This window comes from Canis lupus, chromosome 15 (genome assembly GCF_011100685.1).
Source record: "Canis lupus familiaris isolate Mischka breed German Shepherd chromosome 15, alternate assembly UU_Cfam_GSD_1.0, whole genome shotgun sequence".
Lineage (NCBI taxonomy): Eukaryota > Metazoa > Chordata > Mammalia > Carnivora > Canidae > Canis > Canis lupus.
In genome coordinates, this window is record NC_049236.1 from 34,466,747 (window position 1) to 34,480,169 (window position 13,423).

The following is a 13,423-nucleotide window of genomic DNA, read 5'->3' on the forward strand; positions in this document are numbered from 1 at the left end:
ATAGTAAATGGCAGAGCCAGCATTTGAACTCAGGCAGTTTGACTTCAGAGTACCCTACTATGCACTACCACCAGCAGACATGCAGCAAATGCTGGCAACATGAAATGATTTTCTGTTGTCACATTACATTTCGGGGTGAATCATTTACTTTGAACATTTGAAATTTCCAAACTATGTTTGGTAGACCCAGTTGATCCTCAGCATCGGATTTATAGTTCTTGGGTTTGGCTGCAGGAAGGAGTCACTAAAAGTCCATGACGTAGAGCAATTTTAATACTGCTGAGACATGAAGCAGAATCACGCTGCTGTGAGGCAGGATTGTGGAATTCAGTTTAATAGCAGTCATTTATTTTGGAGGGTTTCCAAATCGAATCCCTACAGACCTGGGTCCTCAGATCTGACTCCTTGGCTGCAGCCTTTAGCAGGTCAGCATCCTGCTGGAGGGATCCACCTCCGTGGGAGGGTGTAGAGGTGATAGTAATGACAAACACGTACATGGATTTCTTACCATAATGCTTTATTGACACACTAAGGTATTGGCTGCACAGTCATTAAATAGATACGGGCTCTAACTGAACACATCACCAGATGCTTTTCCTATATGTTTAGACATCATGATTTCCCCCAGGACAGCCCAGCTTATGGCTGTTATCCCCACATAATTTTTAACAGCGCCCTCTTTTGCTCTCAAAGTGCCCATTTAAATAACTTGCACAGCCACCATATCTATAATACAGAAATGATGTGCTACTCCCAAGCTAAAAACTCTAGAGACCATACCAACTGCTATTCTAATATGTCTGTGACAGCTGGGCCTCTTGTTCCTAGAGCTTTGGTAGAGTGAACTCAACTGAAAAAAAAAGTTATTGTGAAAGAGATCATGGTTTTCAGGGGTGTGATTATTCACTCATTCCATGGAGGTCATGGTTTTGCAACTTTGAGAAATTTCAACTACATTTCTTTTGCAATCAAAGACTGTAACTATTACCAAAAGCACATTGGTTTACAAAGAAATATACTTTGTGATCATCACTTGAGCTCCAAAATTGAGATGGTTGCCTTTAAGAAGTGACAGATGGCATGATCCTCCATGAGGATGGTCAGCATGGCCACATGTGATGCTACACTGAGCATCAAGCATCAATGGCTAGCCTGCTGGAACAGGGCCAAGGGCAGGAAATGCTTTAGTTTAACCCCAATTGTCATTTAAATTTGTTCACAGGTCTCATACCTAGTGACCTACATCCTAAATTTCTTTTCAGGGCTAATATACCTTGTGTTACACTGAGCGTACAAAAATTGATAGTTCCCCTCCAATCAACTAGCAACATAAACGTCTTCTATAATTCTTTACATTTCTCTTCCATATGAATCATTTTGCTCTGTGCATCTCTTTATCATTTGCAAAGTTAGCAAACTCACTGAAAATGATGGGGTTTTACTTCTAAAATCTTTTAAGGTAAGTGTGTCAGCTTTTAATTCCTATGATTTGCTTTCTCTCAAGAATTTTAAAATTTGTTGTAAAATTCTCTTCTCCATGGTCTCCAGTGTGTAGCAGCCACCAAGAAATCCCAATATACACTCAATTCTAAGCCTTGGCTGAGGTTGTTGATAAAGTGTTGTGTTCTGTGTGGTAAAGGCCACTGATGTTGGCTGTAGCCAAACTAATCATAAATATAGACCAGACCAAATTCTGGAGATGGAAGGTGGTGATGATGATGCAGTTATGTAAATAAACATAATGCCACTGAACTTGACTTGACACGTAAAGTGGTCAAATTGGTAAATTTTATGTTATGTATATTTTGCCACAATAAAATTTATGTATATGGAACACATCACTCAGAAGCACTGGGAGACAAGGGCCATGCGTGTGTGCATGCATGTGTGTGTGTGTGTGTGTGTGTAGATGCCGCCTGGCTTAGCTGAAAAAAATGAAATTCTCTCAGCCAAGAATGAGAGAAGGGCAGAAGTCTCTGAGACATGTTTGCCCATTGTTGGGTGGTCTAAAGGGGCAGCAAACTTTTTTAAGAATAGATATGAATCCTGTCTTAGGAGACCATATTGGTTAAATGCTGTCCTAGAGCTGCAAAGACAAAAGCAGACAGGCATCATCCTGAAGATGCAAATAGATGCTAAATACATTGATTTGTTCATCAAATATGTACTGCACTCTTGCTACCATATTTCATCAGATCTCAGACAATATGAATTATTAAGCCAGTTATGAAGTATGTGTTTATTATATGACGTTCTGGTTTTTGTTTTGTTTTGTTTTGTTTTTTTTGTATATTCTGAAATACCCAACTGTTTAAAAGCTCTAATACCATTGCAAATACTTTGAGTCCGGGTATGATATAAATTTACTTCATTCACGTAAAACCCAAATAGGAAAGGAGCATATCAGATCACAAACAACCACAGGAAAGAAACAGAAGCTCTAGTTACAGAATGGAGAATAATTGAGGGGCAGGAGAGAAAGAGAAGTTATCGACTATGCCTAATAATTTTCCTAGAAAATACCTTTTTTTTTTTTTAATGTCAAGTGTTTTTCACACATTCAAGGAAAAACTGGATGGCTGAAAAATCCTAAGGTCCTACAGAAAATCTAGAAATGCCATCTTATGACTCAAAGCCCAGGCCTCCTGAAGTTAAAACAAGTGGCTATGCAGAACTCTTTAGAGCTAAAAATGTGCTATGGGTCACATGATACCCATAGCAATGGGCCCCAGCATATCAAAGTTGCTCAGGTTTATATCTGCAAACCCAAATGATCATCACTGATGATCTAATAATGGTCTACGCGGCCTTGGTGTCACACAGACTGCTGACAAAGCCAGATTTAATTACACACTCACTGGGGCTTTAGATAAGTTACTTAAAATTCACTCTCTTGACTCAGTTCCCTGACCTGTCATCTGGAGTCAGTCACAACCTCCTAGGATTGCCGGGAAGGTTGAACAAGATGGTACATATGCAGCATCTTTCACGTGGTGCCAGGTATATATTAAGTGCCCAATAAATGTTAAGTGCCGGTATTATTAATATGCTGAGAGATTTGTTTCTTTTTTTTTTTTTTTAAAGATTTTATTTATTTATTCATGACAGACACAGAGAGAGAGAGAGGCAGAGACATAGGCAGAGGGAGAAGCAGGCTCCATGCACCGGGAGCCCGACGTGGGATTCGATCCCGGGTCTCCAGGATCGTGCCCTGGGTCAAAGGCAGGCGCTAAACCGCTGCGCCACCCAGGGATCCCAGAGATTTGTTTCTTATCATTGGTATGGGTGAAGGCAGACTAAACGAGGAGTCAGCCCTGGCTCTGACCCTAAAATAGCTAGGTGGCCCCAGGTCAGTAATCCTCATCTGTGTGCCTTGATTTCTTTAACTGTCCAACTAGAAACTCTCCCAAGTCGATTCCTCTTATGGATTTGTTGTCTCTCCCATATCTTTCGTGTGACCCCCGCCTCTCCCTGTTCCCCCAACTCCTCCCTCCTGTCCCCATGTCAGACCTGCTTTACTCTGCAAGCACTGGGGCAGCTGATTTCCTTCTCTCATGGGGACAACCACCCTCTTCTACTAATTATTCACTCTGTTGCCACTTTTTCCTTCTTCCAAGCCTCATTCCACATGGCTTCCAGGATTTGTGTTCTATAACCCAGCTCTGACGACAACTTCCTGAAGCTTACAGAGCTCTCTTCCCAGGATGGCCTCGCTCCACTTGGATTGCCATCCTTCTTCTTCTCCAACAAGGATCTGCTTTGAATGCTATATCTTCTTTCAAGTGTCTCCAATTTCTCTGGGACAAAGCTAGATTCTCCCTCCTTTGTGCTCCTGCTGCCCTATATACACACTCTTTTAGAAGTCTTTACTATAGTGACCTTTTAAATTTTTATTTGTTGAGAGAGAGTGCATGGAGAGGGCCAGAGGGAGAGAGAGAATGTTAAGCAGGCTTCCTCCTAATATGGGGCTCGATCTCACCACCCTGAGGTCACGACCTGAGCCGAAACCAAGAGTCAGATGCTTAGCCCACTGAGGCACCCCTAGTAATGATTCTTCGTAGTGAAACAAGACAAAACAAGCAATGCAGAGCTAAGTATTTTATTTACAAGAACTGGAATGTAATAGGTATTTGATAAGCATCAAAGAATTTTAGGAAATGCTGTTAAGTGACACGATCCAAGACACGTCCAATTATTTTAGTTTCAAATCCATTACTCTTCCGTGTAACCAGGAATAATGGAGGGGAACTGTGTGAGCAAAATATTTGTGGAAAGGTAGAAACTGGAGGTCCCTGAGATCCCCTTGAATTGGAGGTCTGTTGAACTGGAGGTCTGTTAAGCTGGGGCTATAACAGATATGCAGCAGAGAGCATGCAATCTCCAGATGACCAGTGCAGTTCAGCGATGACATGATGATCACTTCAACAGGCACAGCGCTGGTAATGGAAACGGGGAGTACATATAGCTGAGAAAAAGGCAAAAAGACAGTATATTGCCATGAAGTGATTGCATGTGAGATGTGAGAGGTGTCCATCCAGGTGACTCTTGAGGGGACAGTGGTACCGGTGACTGAGATCGAGACCTTAGGAGAAGGGCCAGGGAAGGTCAGGGTGATATCCCAGAGGTAGGTGACATATCACAACTCAAGGTATTCTTTACCTTCTTCTCCACCCCATGTCTGAGCAGAGAATGGGTATTAGTGGGATGAGTGTGAATCCTTGATGGGGATCCATGGACGTGCCAGTTGGAATACCCAGTCTGCTGCATGGACGTCCACCTTTCCTCCTTGAACTCTGGACGTTGCAATAGTGCTGAGATCTAGAGGTCTTGGCTTAACTTAAGGTTGCCCACTCGTGAGCTGTGTGACTGCGCTCCACACATCAGTATCCTCATTGGTAAATTGCCAAAAAAAAAAGATGATTATCTTAATGGTTATCGTGGCCATCAGAGTGCTAATGTGCTTGAAAACATCTTACGACTTATAAACAACTGTTAATATGTCATCCTAACCTTCCCTGCTCATCTCCAAAGCAGTTACACAGTGACAACAAAGAATGGAATCTTGTGGTTGTGTTTTAGGGATTAAACTAACGGTAGGAACAATTGTTTCCAGAACACTGTGCTTCTCCCCACAAGCATCATTGCTTTTAATTTCTTACAGCTTTTGGGTAGCTGCTGTGATGATGAATGTGCTTTATCTGATCTCAGAAAAACATACCGACAAGACTTTACCAAGTCGCCAGGGGCAGCTTTCAGCGAGACTGTGGAGCCGTTTTGCCATGTTTATGAAATCGTCAGTGTTCTTCATCTTTCTGGGTCCCAACCACCCTCATGGAGGAACATGCTCTCCCTCCAAGGCTGCTTCTCAACTGTGGCTGCACCTTAGAATTAACCAGGGATCTTTAAAAAGTTCTGATGCCTCAGACCAGTTAAGTCAGACTCTGGCAGTGGGACTCAGGTGTCAGCGTTCTGTAATGTTCTCCAGGTGATGCCAACGTGCAAGTGAAAGTTGAGAACCATCGCCCTATCAACCAGGGTAAGTGCCTGAGAACAAAAGGCACAGAATTTCAGGCTAGGCCACAGGCCACCTGAGTGTATAATTCTGGCTGGACGATATGACACTACTATTTGTTGCCCTTCACAAAAATGACTGGTTTCAGACACAATCCACCCAGAATCTGGTGGGGATGTGAGGGCCAAAGCAGCCATGGTCTGTGCTTCTATATCTGACTGTAGATGTACAGTTAGGTCTTCGAGGCTATAAGTCATGACAGAGGCCGCGTTTATGAGCGGAACCAACAGTTCTCGTGGTTCCCACTCTGCCTGTGTCACCAGCTATCCAAAGAGGCACTGTCAACTCCAATGGAAGTCCCTCCCCAGCCCAGGCAATCCGAATTCCTGTGGCTTACAAGGCCTGTCACAGTCCAGTGCTAACCCACCATTCTAATTGAGCCTCCGGTTCTCCTCCACACATACCTTGTATTCCGGCTACATCAGACTCAACACTACAGCCCTACACAGACCCACACACTGCAGATGCTGCTGGTTCTATCTCCAGGGCTCCTCCCCAGCAAGCCCCTGCTCCTCCTTAGAGAATCCAATCCACCGGAAAGACACCTTCTCTATGAAATGTTTCCCACTCACTCCCCTCCAGTGCTCCTCTATGCAGCAACACCTCTGCTGCCCAGGTAGAAGGGAACAATTCCTTCCTTCTGCCTGTGTCTCTTCCCACTCTTTCCCCAAAGTGAGAGGAGAGTAATCTGGTTCGATTTCAGGACAGTGATTGGTTCATATTCACCAGTAAGCACCAGTGTTTTCCAGCATGTCCAAAGGTCATAGGTCCACGTGTAAATAGCACAATAGAGTCAGCTCACTTGGGTTTGTCTCTTGCTTCTGCCATTTACATGTCATGTGACCTTGGGTGAGTTGTTTATTCCATTAAAGCTCCAGTTTTCTCATTTTTTAGGGAAAACAACATTTCTACCTCATAAAATTGTAGATTAAATCATATCATCCACATATGGTGTAAGTTTCTATTTTGTTGCAAATGTATCATTTCCAATATCATGAATCAAAATTAGGGTTCAGGTTTAGCGAAATAGAGACACATACTTAGCTTTCATGCTAATCAGGTTGCTCCAGCTCTGCTTGGACCAGGGTTGTCTAGCCAGAGTATCAGCCACTGTCCCCACCAAAAGTAAATAGTCCCTTAATTGTCATTTGTTTTTTATTAGCACATTGCTTCTTGTTGGTATAGCTTCATCAAGAATTTTGAAGTAGAGTTAGTAGGACAAGCGTTCCTAGATCTCTGGCCTTGATACTATTTATACAATATGATTTGAGCAAATATTATGTGCTAACTATTGTTCTAGGTACTGGGGTTCAGCTGAGAACAAAAAAATAATACTCTACTCATATTCCTTCCTTGGTTCCTTTACATATCTTACTATAGAGCCCTTTTCATACTAAGTCATAGTTATTTGTTTTTTTATCTACCAAAGCCATGGCATCCCATCAGTGTCAGCTAAGGTTGGGAAAATGGAAGTATCTAGAACCATCAGGGAAGAACTGGCTCTCATCTCTGCTTTCCCTGTCTTTTTTTCTCTGTTTTGTGTTCTGAGTAATTTCTTTAGCCCTATTTTCTAGATTACTAATTCTTGCTCCAGCTTTGTCTTCTCTGCTATTATCTCATCTACTGAGGGTTTATTTCAGTCATTTGTTTTTTTTATTCTAGAAAATGTGTTTGGTTCTTTTCTAGATCCTCCTAGATCCTCTAGATCCTCTTCTTTTCTAGATCCTCCTTTTTTTTTTCTTTTTTTAAGAGAGAGCATATGTGAGTGACCACAGGAGGCAGAGGGAGAAGCAGAGAGAAAAATCTTAAGCAGGCTCTAACTTAGTGCAGAGCCTGCCATGGAGCTCGATCTCCATAAAAGTCAGAAACTTAACTGACTGAGCCACCCAGATGCCCCGTCCTCGTCTTTTTTCACAGTGTTATGTTAATTTCTTGTGCTTTCAATTCCACCTTCTATTTTCTTTAAATATTTTAAATTAATTTCTATATCTTATATCTGATCATTCCACTTCCTGAACATCTTGAGGGGATATGGTCCTCTTACTACTTACTGTTTCTGCTGACTGTGGCTTGCTTATACGATGCTTGCAATTTTGGATAACAAACACAAATGTAATTGGGATTTATCTATGGGAATCCTCTGACTCTTGGATTGGAAGTTTATCCCCCCAGGAAGGACTTTTTTTCCTCCTCTGCTACATGTGTAGGAATATTATAAGCCTGTGGTCACTTTATATCAACTTTTATCTTTGAAATTTCCAGGACTAGGTAGTATAAATGTGAATCCAAACCCATGCACTAATAGATCTATAATCACTAATTTTGAGATGTTTTTACTCACTTAGAACTTTTGCCAAGACAGACACATTTATTTCTCATCTCCCATTATGGGGAAAATGTTTTCTAGCCTACTCTTTCCCCAAGTGTGCCTTTCAGGGCTCCAGGTTTACAAAGCTTTCTCAATCCCATTCCTGACTTTTGCAGAGCTAAGATTTTGTTTTTTGTCCCCACAGAGTCACTGAAAACTTGTTCTTTGGTTGTAAACTTGGCAAATACCTTCTGAACTGAGGATTTCAACTTCTTGTTTTGGACACCCAAGGATTTCTCTGACTTTTTTTTTTCATTCTCACCTTGGCATTTGAGAATACATTTATCTTATTTTATCCAACTTTTCCAAGTATGTTGCAGTGGAAGAGCTTTCATATTGCCACCATCATCTTTGAAAGGTTGAGTCTCCCAGACACAATTCAGATGGACCAACATGACATGTTTCACTGCTCTTCTGTACCTCTGTCACTGCAAGCATGAGCAATGTCACTGTTGCTTGGGGTAAGTGGATACAATACCCAGTTGAGCACAAGAACTTAGCAAAGTACATTTGAAAGTTAGGGCAAGAAAACCATCTAAGAAAAAGCTTTTTGACTAATGGAAGAGAGACTTTCAGGTGTCACTCAAGCCAGGATATATTAATTCCCCAACCAAAGTTGAGAAATCCTTTATCATCTTTATATCCCAGGGGAAGGCATCTTATAAGTAGTGTTTTTCACAGAGGGAGTCATCTGACCAATAGTTTCAGAATTATGTCAAAATTTTGTTTTAAAATGTAGAGTTCTGGGGCACGTAGGTGTCTCAGTCAGTTAAGTGTCTGACTTAGGCTCAGCTCTTGATCCCAGGGTCCTGGGATCGAGCCCCAGTTGGACTTCCTGCTCAGTGGGAAGTCTACTTCTTCTCCCACTGCCCCTACCCCAACTCACACTGTCCCTGTTTTTCTCTCTCTCAAATAAATAAATAAAATATTTTAAAAACAAAATAAAATATAGAGTTCTGAGCTCTACTCTCAGAAATACTGATTCAGGGGTCTAAGGTAGAACCTGGAAATCTATATTTTTAACAAGCACCCCCTGTCCCAGGAACTCTTAAGTATGCTGAAGTGAGAGAGGCCCTAATGCAGAGTGTGCTTGCTTTCTAAAGAGTATGTTGCCATAATTTGAGAGGCTCCACTGATTCATGCTGTAGGAATAGAAAGAACCAAGCGTAGAAAATCAATTTCAGTTCTTGAGATTGAAAGACTCTAAGTCTCTGTTGTATTAAAACCAAAACTTTGAACCATTGCAGAGAGAGACAGACAGACAGACAGCCCTCTGTCATTGTTCACCCCGCCTGATCCAAATACATGCCCATCCAGACTCTCATGATGACAGAACTGTCATTCTGTTAGGCAGAATTAAAAGTACGTAACAAGAGTCTGAGAAATAGACCCAGCACCATAAAAGAAGAACTGCTAGAGCAAAAGCAAAAGCAAGACTGAAACTTCATTCTGGGCCCTCCTGGAGCGACCCTGTCCTCAGTGGAATTCAGGAAAAGCCTAGTCACTAGTGCCAGAATCATACTGGATCTAAAGCCATATGCTATTTGCCATTGTATACAGCATATTTTGTTTAACCATTACTTAACTATGTATGTTAATGTATGTATATGTATGTATATGTATATCTATGTAACTATGTATGTATGTATGTATATCTCCTCCCATTATGTGGGTTTAATCCTTATCCCTAAATTAAGCCTTCATAAAATCCAAGCTAAAAGAATACCTTCTGGAAAGTTTATATAGAGATACCAGAATCACTGTCTGCTGCCCAGAGACTGAAATGGTGCTCAAGTAGGGGTTCCTGGAGCACTAACAATGTAAAAAAAATGTTACATAATATGGAGTGTGGGAGGGGAAGCGAGACCTATAATCAACAGAATTAGGCAGAGGATTAGGTTTATAAGAAATAATTACAATTATAATGGTTTTAAAAGAATGTCATTAAAATGAAGTATTTTAAAGAGTGCCATGCATTTGGAATCATTTGGGGAAAAATGGAGACATGTCAAATGAAGAACTTTGCTGTGATTGTTGCTTTAAGCTCCATTTTTGGTTTACAAATTACTGCCATTTTACAGACAACTAAAGAAACATGATCCTACTGTATTATTCTGTTACCCCATGTATTAACAGTTCCATATGGTTAACATCAGTAAGCTGATTTCTCTAGAAACAATTAAAAGTCTTGCCAGATACACAAGAAGAAACCATGTGAGCATGTTTCCTGCTTGCTGGTGACATTTCATCCCCTCCCCACCACTTTAGTCCTAACAAATTACTCAGCCCACTAGAGCAGGATCCCTCAAAGGCCGGGAAATGACAGCCCTCATCTGAGACATCCTTTCTTACCACAATCCAAATTGGGCCTTCAGGCAAACAATAAAGCAGTTTGTTGTTGTTTTGTTTCTGTGGCACCAAGTGACGTTATTAAGAAACGGAGCCCATGTGAAAACCAGCTGGTGAAGGTCTTAAAATGCAGTACAATGTGTACACCAAGGTAAAGGAATTGACAATAAATCAAAAAAAGGGGGGGGGGGCCATTTTGAAATATTGGTCAGGATGGGTTAGATTTTGCTACAGTAACATCCATCCCCAAATCCTAATCAATGGCGATCATAAAGGTTTATTTGTCACTCATGTTCTCAGTTTCGGCGGGGAGGTGGGGAGCAAGTCAACTCATTGTCAAAGTCATCACTCTGAGTTTGAAGCTGACAAAAAAGGAAAGCATAAAATCTAAGACACTTGTGTCCTTGAGAAGGGACTCTGTTTCCTGAGTTGCTGCCCCCATCCCAGTCCTGGGGAGAGGAATAATAGAAACTCCAGGTGGGTTTGGGGGATCAAAGGACAAAGAGGCACCTCTACTTCAGAGCTGGGGAAAGGGCGGGGGGAGAACACAGGGCAAACCTGGGAGAGTTTCCTGGCCCTGAGCCTGGTCTAAAAATAGTAGAGACTTAGCTGTGGGAGGTGCCCAGGTGGACAGGCAGGTAGCCATCTGAGTAGACTCTTGATAGAAGGCTAAGTGCAAAGGAGGGCATATTAGTATTAGTAGATGTCAGGACAGACAGGGAGGATAGCCACCTCCCCTCCCTAAACTCTCATATTTCAGCATTTTGGGAGCCCCCAAACTTAGACACAATTTAGGGATTGGGGAAAGGTCCTCAGTTAATGGAGATTTAGCATCTGCTTCTGGGCAGGAGAGAGATTTGCAATATAGGTTTTAACCTTTCATCAAAATTCCTTCTAAATCTCCACCTCTCCCCTTCCTTAGAGAGGGAGCATTTGAGAAACCTAAAGGGTTGTGTCATCCTAAAATAGTGGGTGCTCTGGACAGGAATTCTATTCTTGAGAATTGCAGGTAATGTAAAAAGAATCAGAAACAGAATCACGCCAGGCTCAGCCCCAAACACCCTGCCTTCTCTGGTTCTTTCCACTGTTCTTCTGGCTCTGATTCCCCAGTTGTCTCCAGCACATCCCTTCCCTGACTGCTCCTCATTTGTCTTTCATGAATTTTGCTCCACTCCATCTGTAGGATGCCAGAAAGAATCATAACCATAAAATATCATTTAAGATCACACTCCTCTTGTCTCTTCTATTTGATACAAGGGACAAGGAGACAACACACACAGGTTCCTCCAACTTTTCTTTTTACCCCTCAACCCCAACCCCTTTATTGCCCAAACTGAGACTGGCAAGCCAGACCTTCCTTTGTAAGCAACCCTGACTCCTGGCTCCTCCTGCACATTTGTAAGATTCTAGGGGCTTAGGGAGCCAGAGTGGAATTTTCTGGATTTGGGAGGAAGTTGGACACACAACTCTTGGGGACTCATGTCTATTAGTGTTTAAGTGTGAATGTATGTCCAGAGGTGAGGGACAGAGGGCTCATGAGCTATTAGAAAATAGACAAGAAAAACAAAAGCAAGCCAGATAACTATTCATCTAGAAGTTAATTCCTTATGCCCCTAACCACTCCATCAATATCCTTTTGGTAGAAGGGGAGAACTGTTCTTTTGCAACATAATCAACAAGTACAGTCTGAGTGAGACATTTGATGGTCTTTTGGTCTGGTCCTAACAAATATTTGGATGCTTGTGTGATTATAAACCTGGGACCACAAAGTTAACAGTGGAGAACAAAAACAAAACATAGGTTTGTTGTTGTGTATGTGTACATGTGTGCGTGCACCCATGTGCGTGTCATCCCCACGAACTGAGAAAAACCTAACAGCAATGTCAGCCTCAGGCACAGAGTAACTAGCTCTTAGTTACCTAACTAACTAGCTGCTGTTTCTGTTTCCTGCTGTCGTGGAATTGATTTTCCTTACCTTCTCATCTGCTTTTAACCTGCATGGCTCCTCCACCTTAAGGCAAATCCAAACTTTCCTCTCAGCTATGGTTTTCACTCACTTCTAGTCTCTGTTCTTTTTCACCACATTTTGGGGCATGAAAAACTCTTCCTCACTCCCTCCACTGTCCCTTCCAAAGGGAATCTACTCTGTAGTCAACCAGCTCTGTCTTCTAGAAAAGCTGCTCTGTGGAACCAGAGTCCTGTATTTATTTCCCATGCCTGCTGTACCTAAGTGCCACAACAGGGTGGCTTAAAACCATACCTACTTAGGGTCTCACCGTCCTGGAGGCTAGAACTCCAAAGCCAAGGTGTCGGCAAGACCAAGCTTCCTGAAGCCTCTAAGGAAGAATCTTTTCTTGCCCCTCTCAGCTTCTGCCGATGGTAGTCATCCCAATGTCCCTTGGTTTGCAGTGACATCATTTCCTTCTCTGCCTCTGTCATCACCTGGGGTTCTCCCTGCGTGTCTGTGTCTTCACGTGGCATCCTCCTGTCTGCATGTGTCTGTGTCTAAACGGCCCTCTTCTTAGAAGAATATTGGTCATGTTGGATGAGGGCAGACCTTAATGACCTCATTTTACCTTTATGTCTTACGAGATTACATCTGCAAAGACCCTATTTCCTTTTTTATTTATCTGCACTCCCATGTTTATTGTAGCACTGTACACAAGAGACAAGATATGGTAACAACTTAAGTGTCCACTAAAGGGTAAAGAAGATGTGGTATATACACAATGGAGTATCATTCAGTCATGAGGAAAAAGGAAATGCTGTCATTTGCCGTAATACAGAATGCGCTTAAGGACATTATGCTGAGATAAGTTAAACACACAGAGACAAATACTACATATTTTTATATGTGGAATCTTAGGAGAAAAACAAAAAACTGAACTCAAGTAGGAGAGTAGAATGATGGTTACCAAAGGCTTGGGTGGGGGGATGTTGTTTAAGGATACATACTTGCAACTAGTAGATAAATAAATCCTGAAGATCCAGTACACAGTACAGATATTACGAGGAACAAAACTATATCATGAACCAAAGACCCTATTTCCAATTCAGGTCACATTCACAGGTAGCAGGAGAACTTCAACATATGTTTTGGCAAACAGAGTTCAACCCTCATTGTCTCCATATCC

At 42.0% G+C, this 13,423-nt stretch overlaps 1 long non-coding RNA gene across 10 annotated transcripts in view; it reads left to right on the top strand.

The window, feature by feature from the left end:
* LOC100687178 overlaps nucleotides 1-13,423 on the top strand; it is a 108,962-nt gene that overhangs the window by 77,949 nt on the left and 17,590 nt on the right. For 9 of the 10 annotated variants that reach the window (XR_005370545.1, XR_005370547.1, XR_005370548.1 and 6 more), the window contains 2 exons: nucleotides 5,162-5,536; nucleotides 8,086-8,401. This is a non-coding gene — a long non-coding RNA (uncharacterized LOC100687178). The remainder of the gene's footprint in view (nucleotides 1-5,161; nucleotides 5,537-8,085; nucleotides 8,402-13,423) is intronic. The other variant, XR_005370537.1, reaches the window with a different exon arrangement.